Here is an 18,094-nt window from a genome sequence, read left to right on the forward strand (position 1 = left end):
CCCCATGCTTCCCTCTCTCTCTACTTTTCTCCTCAAAAAGGGAGCCCCTGTCCCTTAAGAAAAGACAACACTTCTTTCCCCACCCCATGTCAATTTTCCTTGCCATTTCTGTTTGCATAGTCATCTGCTTATCTGTCCCCTTTTTGCCTATCATTTTCTCTGCTAAGCGACAAAAATTGCACAAATATAACTCAATGTTATTTTCTGTCACCTTGTACATTAATTACATTTTATTCTAGTAATATCTTTATTTGTACTTCTTTGCTATCAATCTCAATTGTATGTATATCATGTTTTAATGATACTGCCTCACTTACTGTACTATTAGTAATCTCTTCTCTGTTAAGTATTTTGTTAATTATGTTTTATCTTTTGTATTTTCTCTGTGTGGAGATTTTCTCCCTGGGCCTCCACTGAAAAAGGACATGTTGACTAGTTGGACTATACCAGTAAACAAATGTAAAATAAATAAAATAAAATAATTAAATAAATTTTACTCCATTTCCATCCCATTTATAAAATAAAAACAGTGGTACTTTGCTGTGTAGCCTTGTATGGATTCTCAGCTTTGCTTGTAAAGCATTTTATATATACATATGCATACATACATCTCTCTCTCTCTCTCTCTCTCTATATATATATATATATATATATATATATATATATATATATATATATATCTGTGTGTGTGTCTATATATATATATATATATATATATATATATATATATATATATATACACACACACACACACACACACACACACACACACACACACACACATATATTTAAGAGATACAGATAAACACCAGTGAGGTCAGATAATCAGCCATATGAAATAGAGGCTTGTTAAGATTGTAAAAAGATGGAGGAGTTTTGAGCCTCTAAGGTCTGATATTTCTTTTAGTAAAGCATATACATTTAGTTTGTTTAAAGAAATGTACTTTTAGATGTTTCATGAAATGAGAAAAAGAAAGGGCATTACCTTTTATGGGGAATGGATTCACAGATTTGTGGGGCGATGACTAACAGAATGTTCTATTTGTTTTAGTCTGGTGTGTAGGGGTACTAAGATTTAGTATGGAGGAGTACAGGGGTCTGAGATTTTGTGCATGTTGTCTTTCATAGAGCTTGCTGGCAAGGAAGGAGAAGGATTTCATGTTGATGATTTTAACGGCCATTAAATCAAGTAGAAAGGGAATTCTCTGGTGGAAGGGTACCCAACTGACATTGATGAAGGAATTACAGTGGAGCTTCCTTTCCAGGGAGATGTGTTATAAATCTTCAGATGTTATTTGAAATGGTGTGGAAAAGGAAAGGTTATTTTAAGAGGTAAAGGCAGTTAGGAGAGATCACATTTTTAATAAAGGATCAGCACACCTTTATCAATAGTAGTTGACATACCTTCTGGGGAAGGAAGTGTGAGATTTTCCTGGCCCAGAATACGAGTTTATTGACTTTAGTTTTGGTAACTTGGATGTGTTGTTGAATGTTGAGGTGGGCGGGGTCTAACCAGATTCCTAGATAACTTTTATGTTGACATTATCTAGACTGTCTTTGCTGTTGAGTGTGATGCATTACTTATAGGATGGTTTCTACATTTTATGTGGGAAACTAAACAGCAAAGCTTTTGTTTTATTTATGTTAAGAAGTAGTTTATGTCAACAGACCCAGTGATCAAGATTTGAGAGCCTTTTTTAAGTAGGTCTGAGATGTGTGTGGCAGAGGGTCCATATTTGCAGATTACCATACCATCTTCATACAGCAGGACGAGTAAGTTGGGGAGGTCAGAGGGAAGATTATTTGCATATAGTGAGAACAGAATTGGTGATAGTATCGAACCTTGTAGGATGACTTTGTTGAGGTATTACAGTTCTGGGTGAAGTAGAATTGAGATGTACAGCAAATGATCTGACAGAGAGAACTGCAAAACCACTATGTTATCTCTGGGATTATTTCAACATTAAGTTGGGATTTTAGTACAAGGAAGTGGTCTATAGTTTGAAAGGCATCAGTTAAGTTGTGTTATCTTTTCATTGTTTCATAAGCTATAGCTATTGGAGTGTAGATTATTTCATTGTGCAAGGTGCACAATTAATGGGGAAATAGAATTTTGTGGGTTTGGAGGCTGTGCATATGTTCATTTAGTTCATCATAGACTGTTTTACCAATATTTTCTCTAAAGTTAGGAGATTTGAGATGGGCCTGGAGTCTTTAGAAGAGTACAGGTTTGTAGTTTTTGTAAAGGACCTGACTTTGACTCTCCATTTTTGTGGCATAATGCCTTTAATGAGCAGATGCTGTACAAGTGTTTAAGTGTTGCAAGGATGTGATCATTACAATGGCAGCTGAACCATGAGAGGAAGCCACCAATTCATTGCTAGCATACCTCTGAAAATGTCTAGATTTTAACAGAATGTCCATTTTTTTACTCATATTTTTGGACTGCTCCTCATAAAATTAGTGGTTCTCTTGTAAATCACTGAGGAATGAAGTCACTAAATAACGGCATATATTTTGAGTTTCAGACTTCACTTCCTTCAGAAAAAAATGCATGGTAACATAAACCCTATTAATCTAGCAACGTTCTAAGTTTATAAAAGAAATATTTAAAATATGTCCCTATTTTTTCAGCCTTTGTCTCCCCATTAATTTAGGCTTGGTCTAGATTACTTGTGGTTAGAGGTTGAGAGGTATGTTGGAAGGGCAGCTGTGAGAATGTAAGTGCTTTGTGAATGACTTGGAACTTTAATCCTAGAAGTAGAATGGAGGAATGCTATTCTTTTTGGTGGGAGGCCTGATTACCTGTGGATGGGGTAGGGACAGGTAGAATGGAAAATTCCAGTAGGAAGTCTTCTGGTGTAAGAGGTTTGGAAGGGGTCAGAATCAAGTTGTTTTAGAGTGAGTCTTTGTTACTGCTCTTACCAGTTATGATGTTGACTAGTCTCCAGAATGTCTTTTGATTGTTGTTTTTGGGAGGCAATTAGGTGAATAGCTGTGTGTCTTCTTGACACTTTCAGCTAGGTTTCTTAGGTGAGAGAAGTGGTCATAGGTTGTTTAAATGGGGATCTTTTTCCAAGTAGACCAGGCTTTGGTACTAATGACATATATTTATTTGAGTTCATTGGTAAGCTGTTTATGGATTGATAATTTTTAGAGTCTAGTAACTTAAGGGAGGAAAGTGCAGTGCTGTAGAGGTTAGAGCCATTGCCTCACAGCAAGAGGTTCTCTGTTTCGATTCTCAGTTGGGGTGCCTTCTGTGTGGTGTCTACATGTCTTCCCTACATTCGTGATTTTTCCTTCCAGGTACTTCAGTTTCCTCCCACATTCCAAAGACATGCAGCGGGTGAATTGGACACTCTAAATTGGCCGTAGGAGTGAGTGCGTGCATGCAAGTGTGTGGTGCACCCTCTGAGGTGGGTTGGGCATCTGTCTAGCAACCCAAACCTGTACCTGCTACCAAAACAAGTGCTGAAGGTCACTCTTTACCCAATGTGCTGAATACATGGGAGTGAATCCAGTATCCACGAAGTTGAGGGAAATGTGTATTCTGCAGTTTAAGAAAAAAGGCTGGGCTGTAAGGTTATTGGTTATATCATTGGGATTGTCTAGGTTACTCTGTGCACTATGCATCGATAAATGTGTGATCACACAAACACATACACCTTTTATGGTATGCAGTCTGCATGGCACTCTCAAACAATGCTCCTATAGCAAGTGACCTGGTATAGCATGGTGAATTTGCAAGGTGACAGCCATTTTCACAACTGTACAGCTTTGCTCTGCAGTACTCCTCCAAACAAGTCCATGCTATGTTGGCATCACTGGATATCTAATCTCCATCAGGCCATTGCACTACTTAGTGGAGCACTGCTGCATTATCGTTCTTTCTGAATACCCCCAATATGTCTTAAATGGTATAATGCTATTCTTTACAGCTTTGCAAATCCTCATGTAGTCTATGTGGCTAAGTGGGCTTTTTACTTATAGGTTTGGGATTCTTCAAAGGACATTTTATATATATATATATATATATATATATATATATATATATATATATATATATAGATATCTGTATATACGTACTCAAATGTTATATGATTTTTCATTGCATATGTTTATTGTGTGTTAAAAATTTGTTAAAATTCATCAGTGATATAGTTAGTTGAATTATGTAACAGTTAATTTTCAGTAGATCGACCTCTATATAATTTAAGATATTTTCCTTTTTTAATGGCTGTGCAACCCTGGAGTTAGTATATTTAATTTATTTGGGTTTGGCTCCATGTAAAAGCTGCTTTCTCTTTGTTTTTTACTGAATGCAAATGTAACCAGTTGGTTTATATTTGTGATCGCTTTAGTTAGATTATTTGCGGTAGTGAGGAATGTAATTGCAGATGAGGTTGTTTGAAGTTTTTATTCTGTTTCTGGAGTGCCAGACATGTTCGTACATATGTTTTAGCATTATATTGAGGAACTGGTTCAGTATTCACAAAGCTGACTGGTGTGATATTCCTCATGTGTCATCTATAGGTCAAGGGAAGAGCCTTATTCCTAAGATATTTAAGATTACACATACCCTTATATTTAAAGGGGAAAAAGCATTCCACTCATATCCCTCAATTCTGATTGTGGGAAGAACATTTTTAATAGGGCCCTTACAATATAACCATCTACTCTGACATTGTCCAGAGTCTGGTAGTATGGAAACTTATAGGTTCATAGGTTCATAGGTTCATACTAGGCTATCTGCCCTAGGGCATTTATAAGCCTAGCCAGAGTGTGTGTGGCTTTCACCACCCCTTAGGATGAGAATACTATACCCATTAATTTGCTGTGCCTCTGTCCAGCAGTGATACAGAGATGATTCCCGGGGTAAATCCACTCAAGATTTCTCTTGAACAGAGTCAGCTCTGCCTCACATGGACTGGGATTCTGTTCCATAGTGTAGGAGTCTCTGGGTGATGAATCTGTCCCTCCAGCACATCCTATTTATATCCGTGTTGAGGTTTAAGTCTCTTGCTCTCGTGGCTCTGGTGGATTTGGATTTTTTGAGGTGGAGCATGTCCATTAATTCCGGGTTGGACATGGCCTTGTGTGTCAGGCACAGATCACCTCTGAGCAGACTGAATAGAGCTGGAGTTTCTTCAGTCGGGCATCGTATGACATATGTTTGAGCCTTTATCCTTTTGGTGAGGAACTTTGGGGTCTTTCCAACTGCACAATGACCTCTCCTGATCTGGATGTAGAAGGTCTTCCTAACCACTTTGGCAATGTGAGTGTCAAAGAGGTTACTGTCAACTTGGGTCATAACTTCTTCCGTGTTTAATGGATTACCACCTATGTGGTAATTAGGTTACCTTGTTTTTCCCAAAGGGTATGACTATACATTTTGGCATTCAGCTTAAGGCCATGGCTCTGGCACCAGTTATCCATTTCTATGAGACCTTTCTGGAGGATGTCTGTGTCTGATGGAGTGTCAGTTATGGTGCCCAGTTTGCAGTCATCTGCAATTTTTGTCAACCACAATCCCCTATGTTTGCCTGCACTTCAGAAAAAGAGTCTGACATGGCACCACCAACTCTAACCCTGTGTGTTCTGTCCTTGAGCCAGTTTGCAACCCATCTTGTGACATATGGCTTTACATATTATGTCATGCACTATTTGCAGCTCCTCTATTGGTGAGGAGGTCTGCATCATGCAATGGAGCAAACACTAGCATCTCTCAATGCATGCTGCTGCTGTGCTACTGCAGATGTTGTTACAAGTATAACTCCCGTTATACACCAGGCATCATGATATTCAAAATTAGCGTGTACCATGCAATAGCATATTCATTTTTAAGTACCTCAAAATTAGTCTGCTGATTTGGTTTCCTATATTTGCATAATTTGTGTGGCTCAGTTGCATGTAGATCCTAATTTCCATGCCAAAAGGCATTTATTAGCGGGCACTGCATAGTGCACTATTTTGACCCCTGTGAAGCAGTCACTGACACCCTTTGTATTGCTGCCAGCCATGCTAATTTGCACAACACAATCACATATTTAGGAATAACACCCTTAGTTTTCCATTTTCTTGTAAGAAGCCTAACTTATGTTTCCTAGTTGTCCACTAATAATGTTTTGCAACTATCACAATCAATGATTCCCATGAAAAAGTTCCTGGTTTTCAAAAAAAAATTGTCTGCCTTTCTACACACCTCCCTCTAAAGGAGTACGATCGAACAGCATGATAAAAAACTTAGATATCTATCTGCAGCTTGCATAGCACACCTTCAGCAAGCACAATTTGAGCTCCTTATTTTCAGAACTTCAGCAGACTAATGTAAGATGCTATCTATGTATTACCCGCAAAGCTTGACCTCAGATATGTAGCTACCTGTCCATGTCCAATTACCAGCAGATACAAAGCTATGATTTTTCTTATTTTCTTGTTACATATGCATGTCTTTATATAGGATCTCAGGTTTTACATAATACCCTTCTATTTTTTCTGGTCTTCTTTGAATTCTGTCTTTGCTATACTGACATTTTCATTTGTTTCATAATACTTTAATGAGAGTGACCTTAAATACACACATTATTCTTACCATAAGTCACAAGTATTTGAGTTTCTCTATACATCATACCCAGCACAAATCACAAATAATGCAAATAAAGCCTTAATGTCCCTCACCTTATTTGATTTTGGATGCTAAGCAGAGTCGGGCTTGGTTAGTATTTGGATGGGAAACCACTTGGGTAACATCAGGTGTGTATACATATACACACACATAGATATATATATATATATATATATATATATATATATATATATATATATATATATATATATATATATATATATATATATATATATATATATATATATATGTATATATGGGATCTGCACAGATGCTAGACTGCATCTTTCACCAAATCCCAATTTGGTGAGCATACTTGCGTGAAAGTGCTTTTCACCGAAGGAGCACTTTCGTGTAAGTATGCTTTTTGTTCCGGTCGGACTACACTGCAGTAAGGGAAAATTCCCTTTTCCCCACTGTAGTGTGACCTTTGGAGTGAGAATATTAAAGTAGGGGGTATGGGGGGTGCAGGGGGACTTGCCCCCCAGCATTCAAGTAGATTTTTTTTAACATGCTTTAACGAAAGCGCTTTTTCGATGAAAGCCCTTTTGTTAAAGTGTGTTCAGTGGTAATGGATTTGGGCTTTTGATCTTTCACTCAACAGTCCGAGATCCATATATATAAATAAATATATATATATATATATATATATATATATATATATATATATATATGTGTATGTATATATATATATATATATATATATATATATATATATATATATATATATATATATATATATATATATATATATATATATATATTTATACATACACATATTTAAACTTTTGTAACAGGATTTATATATGTGTGTACTTTTTATTGGTGGAAATAATTAACAAGTTATTTTTAGGATTTTGTTTAAATTATTTGTAAGTTATTGTTATATGATATTTATTTATATATATAAACATATTTATGTGAATTTTAGTTTTATCAAGAAGGCATGGTGGGGATTTTTATGTGGTCATAGTTTTACACAAATGCAAGTGTAAATGTTTTTCATATATGTGCAAACACATTCCTATGCATATAGTTTGAGCTGCTCTGATTATACAATACTGTGTGATGTCACATTTAAATTCATTATATAAACACCTGTTAATTTAAATTGCTTTATCTGGTGAAGTCCCTCTCTCTCTTTCTCTCTCTGTTATATATATATATATATATATATATATATATATATATATATATATATATATATATATTAGTGCAAGAAAGCACTTATCATTCAATTTGAGTATTAAATAAAATATTTTTAACATTCTGGAGGTGTCCAGTGTCTATCCTTTTGCCAGAAGATATATTGTAGTTTGTCTTCATTCCTGTTTTTAAATCTAAAAATGTATGTGGGAGTATTAATTTACTGAGATACATTACAATTACATGACATTTATGACTTTTTCTCTTTTGTCTCTCCCCTCACCCTCTATTTCTTTTTTTTTTTTAATTACATTTGGACTATCATTCCTGCTGCAACACAACCACCAGCAAAAGGAGCTAGACTGGCCACAGAATCTTTGACCACCACCCTCTACAAGTGGCTACAGCAGTGCCACCACAAGCAGCACAGGCAAAGAGTACCTCTGGGACACAATCTGTCAATGTTCCCCCCAGAAACCTCACTGTACCTGCACCAACTGCATCAGGTAGCTCTGCCCCAGGAGCTGTTACACTGATATCCACCAAGAGTAGTGCTAGTGGAGATGGTAACTATGTCACCTAACAAAAGGTTACAGTGCTGGTCTTGGAAATCATAGAGAGGGATCTCACTGCCCACATCAGCTGGGTAGAAAGAATCATAGATTGAATAGCCAAACTGCTTCCCCATCCAGCACTGTTTAAGGTTTCTGGATCAGGAGACAGTGGTGACAGTTCAGATGGTCAGGACTAGATTTCTACTGCATTCATGCTGGATGGTGATGTGCTTCTGAAGTCCAACACCTATCTCCTATCTTGATGTCCTTTCATCTCCTGCATCCATTACCATCTCTGTCCTGTATGTCCGCACCTGCTACCTAACCTACATACCTAACCCTCTTATTCCTAAATACATTTCCTGTCATTTATCTCACTTAATAAAAAAGGAAAGGCACCTGTGCCAAAAGCAAAAAAGACATAGGTCTCCACTGTGCATATTTGTGCGTATGATGCACTTAATTTCAAGTAATTGGTCACACGACATTATTAACTTTATTTATTTGTAAAACTAGAGTGATGGTCTGATGAAATAGATAGCTATATTGCTTTCCCACACCCATCCAGCACATTCTTTAATAACTCCACAGTGTCTTACCTTCTGCTTACTTCCCAGTTTCACTACTATCCTATCTACCTATTTCTCAGCTCTAATCTTGTCAAAAAATAGACTCAAACACCACACACATGACCAGAAATGGCTAAGAAACCAAATTATCTATTTCTGTCCTCAGCACTGGTATGACACTTGGCACTGAGCAGCACAGCTACCTATACTTATGTAATGGTAACTGCTGCTTCCTGTCCTATGGTAAAAACTGGACAAAATTTGCCTTTGGCTGCATTCATACTGTGCTCCTCATGCTACCATGCTTAGCCACACTGAGCATCAGAAAACAATACTGACAGCACTATGAAATTACAGTCATCAGTATATGTATAATGGGCTCCAGGGTTTAATGTACACCATATGGGATGTTTCAATTATCTGAACTGTTACAGACTCTCATCCACACATAGTCCCTTCCTTCATACATTTTTCATGGTCCTTTCAACTGTGTTATTTCTTCTAGATGAAATATAACTTCCTCTGTGGTGTTGTCAGATAACGCAAAGACCTAGAGAATATTGAATAAAATTGGCAGGTGTCTGAATCCAACATTATACACAACATTTGTTTGAGTTTTATTATAACATTTTACTTTATGAAGTAGTGGATAGACCCACGATGAAGTAGTGGATATATATTTCAGTCTCTCACCACCATCTTGCTTATTCCTTAATTACTCTACCAGTATCCAACCCTCTGCTTGCTCTCTATTTTCCACACTGTAGTGTAAGCAGCATTGTGCAGCTTTAATCATGTCAATAATTAGATTCACACACCACAAGTGCATGGCCAGAAGTGGCTTAAAAACAGAAATATCTGTGTCTATACTCAGTGTTTTTGTGACTCTTGACATTGAGCAGCAAAGCCCATTCCTAGTTTTCATCCTAAATTAAAAAAAAAAAGCTAAAAAGAAAAAAAATACACATGATTCTACAACTGAGCTTTCCAGTAGTGAACTATAGTAAGCAGTTGTGACAGACTGAAAGTAACATTGGTGGCATCTATTAGTTGTATATAATTTATTGGATTATTGTATCCTAGATATGAGGAGTCCATTGTGATGTTGTCCCTCCACTTACATGTGTAAATGAATTAGGTAGTGTTCCACATTACCCTTCCAAGTGCAATCTATTGAACTGGTAGAATTGGAAACAAATTTGCATAGCGGTATCAATGCATATAGTTTATATGTTTTGAATGTAGGACTTGTAATTACTTTGCACACTGTATACACATCACAGAGACTTGTCAATGACACACAAATAAACTCAAGACTTACATGAAATTATCTTGAGATTGACATTCAAGAATGAATGGGTGTCAATCCACTGGTTGACATCTGTGACTATTATTCGTCACATAACTGTTCAGTGCACCTTAATGTAACACACACGTGTGTGTGTGTGTGTGTGTGTGTGTGTGTGTGTGTGTGTGTGTGTGTGTGTGTGTGTGCGTGTGTGTGTGTGTGTATATATATATATATATATATATATATATATATATATATATATATATATATATATATATATATATATAAATATATAAATCTTTGCCAACACAACAATTAATGTAAATTATGTTCTGCATGGCTTCTTGATATAGAATGTTGTGAGGTGTTTGTCTGTCAGACCAGGAGTGGTCTTAGATCAACTGGTGGCCTAGGCAAAAGTGCTCCATGGCACCCCCCACTGCACCACCTGGTGCCCCCATCCTTGTCTACCTACACCAAATAAATACTGGAAAAGCGTCCCTGCTAGAGCAGTGCCCTAGGCGGCCTCCTAGTTGGCCTATGCCTAAGGCCGGCTATGTTTCAGACCACACTGTCCATTCCCCAAAACATATGTCTTGTAAACTACAACTATGTGCTGTCTGACCCTTGTAATAAGACTTCTCCTGCAGACTGAGTACTTAATATACATTACTATAGATAGTAGACTTAAGCAGGTAATTAAATCTAGCAGTGTCTAACCAGTATGAGTGTGTCTGAATATAGTGATAGGAAGGACTGTCTTTTCCTACAGATGTGATGTGTGCACTTCCACTTAATAGTAATGTTTACATCGGGAGAGAGTTCTGCAAGTTGTGCACTCCCTTTTAGGTCAAACATATGTACTGCAAGACAACGATGAAGTCATCCCTTCAAATGTGTCCTGTCTGCAACGTTACATAAGATTTTTCCTGTGGCATGAGTGGTTAGTGCATGCTTCCATAAAGTGTGCACTTGGATAGGCATGTCTACAGTGATTGTGTAACAGCAAAATGATAGACAGGAATGGCTTTATTAACAGATTTGAGATGGCTCCGTTGGATGAGATGTTAAACTGAGGTCCCTATCTGCCTGCATTGGTGGTAGCCAACACTTGTTAAAAATAGGGGTCCTTTATTTATATAAAAATAACTCTTATTTGCAAAATATTTACATATTTAAAAATATTTACATATGTACAAACATATAAATATAATATTTACAAACATTTACATATGTACGAACATATAAATATATACATCTGTTTACATATATTCATAATTTCCTTTATAGTCATACTAAATTTTCATCCCTATTAGACCCCCCACTCCCTTTTCCATAACCACCATCTGATTGTAGTTAATAATCACTCAAAGTAGTATCATGATACCCACACTCACATCCCTATCACTAGCTCTACTATTGCTAACCTTCCTAACTTCCTTACAAACAGACTTACTGCTGCATCAACTACTATCACACTACCCACACTAGCCCACCCTCTCAAACCCATTCAGTCTTCTACATCTGCCCTACAATCATAAATCTTACAACTACATATTACTCACTAACAAAAATTACACCATCTCACCACACTAAGAAAAACTCTCATAGACCAAGCTCACAAACAATTAATATTAAAAAACACATACTGACACTCCTACAAACTCTGCTAACCTCTGGTGACATTCGCCCAAATCCAGGTCCCCTCTCAGCTAGACAAACATCTGACCTGCTAATCCTAAATCTCAACATAAGAAGTATTACCAACAAGCTAACAGACCTACATGCATTCATAGCCCACTACAACCCTGATATACTCGCCATTACAGAAACCTGCCTTAAACCCAGTATCCAAAGACTTTCTTCCCCCAGGGTATAATATACTTAGATCTGATAGAACAAACAGGAAAGGAGGAGGAGTAGCCATTCTCTTTAAAAACACCCTTAACCTCCAGCTCCTGCACACCACACCACCCACTTTTCAAAATGCTGAAGTCCTGTTTTCTGTCCTATCCATAAGAAACACCAAGAAGATTAATATAATATGCTGCTATATACCTCCAGGCAACAACTCGCTCATAATAGAAGACATCCTACACTGGACAAAGGACAATGTACCTCAGGAAATGATCATACTAGGAGACCTTAACACTGACTGGGCAGCCTGTAACTCCAGCAGCCCCTCTACTCATATCAATCTATATGGGTTCTCTCAACTAATTAAAGAACCAACTAGAATAGATGAGAAAACAAACAGAGAATCCATACTGGACTGGACACTAACCAACTATCCCAAACAAATCTATACAGTAGGCTGTCTCCCAGATGACTTAAGTGATCATCTCCCCACCTTCCTACTCCAGAAACACTCCAATCACCCCAAACCAGTAGTCTACAAATTTTTACGAGATGACAGTAACCTTACCCCACGATACCTAAATACTATCCTAAGCCACTGCAACTGGGAACCACTACAGAGACTCATGTTAGATCAGGCAGTAGACTACTTCAATACTACCTTCTCTAACATCCTTAACAGTCTAGCTCCCAGCAGAAAGATCAAAGTTAAAGCCAACTATGCACCCTGGCTAAATGGGGACACCAGAGCCTTACTAAAAGCTAGAGATAAAGCCTGGAAAATCTGGAAAACTGACAAAACCACTAGTTCCAGACAATGCTATCAACAGCTTAGAAACAAGACCAAGGCTGAAGCCAAAATAAACAAACAAAACTATTTTCTTAGCGCCCAAAGGAAATATTCAAATAGTCCACAAAACTTCTGGCATGCCAATAACTCTCTACTAAAGCCAGGCAAAACTACAACCCCAGCACCCATCTCTACTAACAATACCCTAGACATAGCTTCTCAATTCAATAACCATTTTACCAAATCCAGTCAAATAACCAAAAATAGTCTACCTCAGTCACAACCTAACCTATCACACACCACCCCCTTTCCACCTATCACCAGTGCCCACCTCAACTATCAAAAAACTCCTCCTAAAACTAAAGCCAACCACACTAGCAGCTGATAACATACCTGCTGCATACCTAAAAATAGCTAGTGACTCCCTATCATATCCTGTCTCCATCCTTATCAACCGTGCCATACTAGAATCCTACATGCCCAAACTCTGGAAAGTATCTCACATCATTCCTCTCCATAAAGGAGGTAATTCTTATGAATTCTCCAACTACTGACCTATTGCCATCCTTTGCCCCTTATCCAGAATTCTTGAGAAATACATCCACTTGCAAGTGATGACATTTCTTAACACACACAATCTACTATCGACCACACAACACGGTTTCCGTCCACATCACAGCACTACCACAGCCCTTCTATCCTTCACTAATTATATAAACCTTCACAGAAATGATAACAAATATGTATCAGCCATTTTCCTAGACCTCTGAAAAGCATTTGATATGGTCTCCCACTCCATTCTACTAGACTCGCTAACATCATTATCCTTCACCATCTCTACTATAGCCTGGTTCAGAAGCTACTTGTCTGACAGGCAACAACCAGTTCAGTGGAAAGGAACTCTGTCTACACAACTTCCAACCACCATAGAAGTCCCACAGGGCTCTATACTGGTCCCACTATTGTTCTCTATTTTCACAAATAACCTCAAATGCTCTACACAACATGCCACACTCATACAATATGCGGATGATTCAACCCTGATCTGCTTCGCCTCATCTCCCACCACCCTACTTACACTCACTCAAGATACCTTTATCTCAGTAGAAAAATGGATATCGGGTATCCAACTAATTCTAAATCCCAAAAAGACAAAACTGCTACTATTTACCCCTAATAGATCAAAAAAAAGCCCTCTCCTTTACCATAACATCTAAGGACGGCACCACTATCTCCCCTTCTAACCACACCAAACTTCTGGGCATTGAAATAGACAATAATCTCCACTTTGATGTTCACATCTCACATACCATAAAACTAGTACACAAAAAACTAGGCTCCCTACACAGGCATAAGCCCTTTCTCTCACAAAAAGCAAGAGTCACTCTTGCACAAAGCCACCTCCTCTCAACTCTATTATACGCAGCACCAATCTTTACCCAAATCAGACAATGTGACCTAGACAAACTAGAATTGTGCTACAATAAAATAGACAAATTTGCTATTAACTCAACCTATAGAACCCATCACTGTGCTGCACTAAAAGAACTAAAATGGCTTGAGCTACCACAGCTACTTAACTATCACCAACAGCCTACAATATTCTCAAATATCCTGAAAAAAACCTTCATTATCCAACCTACTTACTATCTATACTGCAAACCGGTACCTAAGATCCAGTGAAAGATCTCTCCTCTCCATCACCAAGGCTAACAATAATGCAGGGAAAGTGATCTACTCCCACACCATTGTCAAAAATTGGAACTCTCGTCCCCTATCCATGTCCACTGCCCCTTCCACATCCATATTCAAAAACTCCCGCAAATCGCACCTTCTTAGTAGCTGGTTATGCCCTTGTATCACATAACCCTACCCATACTACTATTAACTCCCCAAATTCCTCTCTGATCACATGCTAGAGCTCTGATCCTCTGTAGGCTTGGTGATCTGAAAGGGTACTTTTAACTGTAGAATCTACCAGTGTATGACTGACATTGTCATTTTACCCATGTTCTATATATTCTTTTACCTGGAGTGTTTTTATTAATTCTTGTTATATTACTATGCTCAGCATACATTATGTAATCTGTTTTGTGTATTATGCTGGATGTACTGCATTTGTATTACTTGATGTTGGAGCTTTTCTCCCCAGGCCTTCGCTGAAAATGGACCTGGTCCAGTCGTAATTTCCTGGTTAACAAATGTAAAATAAAATAAATAAATAAATAAATAAGTAAAATCTATTTACCATTAAACATAATTTAATTTAATCTTTCATTCTATATAACCCATATAATGTAAAATAACCTTTCTCGGTTCTATTAACATATTCTTTACTTCTGTTCTTATAATATCCATATTTAATCATATCCATGTTTATTGTATCCATGTCCTTTATATCTTCAAACAAATCATCTTTACATAGTTTTCCTCTTAACTTTTTTTCCTCCTTTACATTTCAAAAACAAATATTCTGTAATTTCGTCTTGACAGTGTAACCATATTCTCTAATTTTCTTTTTATATTACATATTTCATTTTATTGGCAAGTTATCTATTTCCAGTCTCCACAAAAAATTGTGACATTCTATTTTCTGATTACACCATTTGCTTCTTATTTCTGTACATTTAATTTTTTTCATTTGTTAGATTTTCCCATGGTTTTACATAGTAATGTTATACCATTACATTCTAATGCTATACTTTTCTATCCTTTTCCACATCCTCATTGTTTGTTTTCCACAAAAATATTTTTCCTAGTAAATGTTTATTTTTTCAATTAAACACTTCCTTTCTCTTTTACTCCTTTTACTGTACCCCCAAATTTATCATACTTATATTTATGCAGTTTTGCAACTAATGTCTCATCTTTTTCATTTATCTACTTTAGCACTTTGTATAAATGTAACAAAGCATAATATAACACTGGATTAATTAACCCTAAACCTTCTTCCTTTTTTAATTACATATACAATATTTCTGCAGGGATTACTCTAGAACCCTATATAAATGATAACATTATTTGAAATAATTTCTTTTTAAATACAGTTAGCATAAATACACTTCTTAATTATGCTATTTTCCCCATCAGTACTGAATTTATCAAATAAGCATGTTTTCTGAATGATAATTTATGTTTTCCAGAAAAGGCACGCTTGTTTTATTTCTTTTATTGTTTTCTTTTCCATTGAATTCTACATACATCTTTATTCTCAAATTTTATACCTAATGCAGAGATTTAATTCATTGTAAAATATTTAAACCTGATCTTTACTACAGCAGCTAAGCCTTTATTTAAAGCCATCACTATCATCTTTAGACACTCATTTGTGCAAAGTATTACTTCTTTTAAACAAATTTTGATGTTTGCAATTATAATGTCATCTGCATATGTTAACAGAACTGAGATGTTTAACCCTTCAGGTGTTATATATCCATTTCCTTAATTTTGTAATGTATTCTATATACTGTCACATTCATAACTAATGCAAAGAGTATACAGCTCATTGGACAACCCTGTCTTACACCACTCTTCATATGCAACTCTTGGCTTAACCAGCCATTTACAAGTTATTACTTTACGCTGACATATGTAATTTCTAACTTTCTCACTTATATTTGTTCATTATTTCCCATTAATTTCATGTCCAATCCTATCAAATGCCTTATTAAGGTCTCCTATCACAATTTTGGCCTCTTCTTTTCTGTTCATAACATCATGCACAATTTCTCTAACTATCATTAATGATTCTTGACAACCCTTCCCATTTATACTACATATGCTATATTCCATAATATTTCCATTTTTGTTTTAAATCTCTTTTGTATTATTTTCATACAGATCTTATAATCATTATTATTCAGTACTATCAGTCTCCATTTTTTTCTTCTATTTTCCTTCTTCCATATTAATTTAAGTATATCACTTCATAATTCTTTATATATAAAACCATCATTTATCCATCCATTCAAAAATCTTTTGCCAGTCCCTTAAAAATGTTATACCCAATTCCATTTGGGCCTGCATCTGAATCTATAATTACTTATCATAATACTTTATCTAGCTCATTTAAAGAAATATGCCTTTCCAATTCTTTATTTTCCTTTTTCTGTTAACTTCTTTACTTTCCATGTTTTCCACTACCTTATTTTTTCTTTAAACATGTCTTGTACATATTGTACTGCATTATTCATAATATTTTCCTGAGGTCTTTCTATTTCTTCTTTTACATTTTTTTATTTCTGTCATTACACTTCCATCTTCCTCTACTTATCTGCTTAAGTAACTTAATACTTCCTTTTTCCTTGTAAAATATATTTGCTTTTATAACAATTCTTGCATTTTTCTTGATGTATTTCATATAATTCTTATTTTTTTTTGTCAAAGTATATTCTTTCATTATGGTCTAAATCTTCCAATGCAATGTTATACCTTCTTTATATTTTTCTTTCTCTACTTTTCTCACATCATATTGTCACTGTAAAACTCACAGTAAAATAACCTTTCCATAACTGTATTACTAATCTCTTTCCTTCTTCATTCCATGCTTTCCCATGTATCATTTTTATTCCTTTGTTTATTTTTATATAGTCCTTGTTTTCCTTTATCTCTAGCCATGTTGCTAGATGATAAGAAAATCCTGTGTCAGCCCCCTCCCGTATCTTATAACTAAACCTTTTGATGCTATAAAATAATCTATTTCAGTTCTATACATAAGCCAATGAGTTTCTGCCCCAAAATTTTAACTTACCACATCTTATAAATTCTAACATTTTTCTTATATTATTTCCTTTCTTTTTACTCTTGCCTCTGAAATTAAAATATCCTGGTGTTACTATATTCCTATTTATAATTACATAGTCTAAAATCTGATGGAATAAGTTTTCCATTATTTTACAGTTAGTATAAGCATATCATGTTATAATTCTATATACTTGTTCTTTTAATTTTAACTGTAGAATGGTTAATCTTCCCATTTTTGCTAAAGTTACATCTAATAAATTTACTATATTTCTATAGAATATGGCTATTATAGAACAGCTCTTATTTTCCAAATTCTAGAGTATCTTTCCTCCCCAAGGCTTCTCTGTTTGTAACCTTTTCCATTTGTTAAAATCTTGTTTTTTCTAATATAATTACATATACATTGCATGTATTACACTACTCCAAAATTCATATTATTCTTACTATATTCTTAATACTAAGACAAAAAAGCAACTAGGAGAATATCAGTCCCACCACAGAGGAAAGCAAATATGTGCA

Source organism: Protopterus annectens, chromosome 4.part1 (genome assembly GCF_019279795.1).
Source record: "Protopterus annectens isolate FY-2018-M chromosome 4.part1, PAN1.0, whole genome shotgun sequence".
NCBI lineage: Eukaryota > Metazoa > Chordata > Ceratodontiformes > Protopteridae > Protopterus > Protopterus annectens.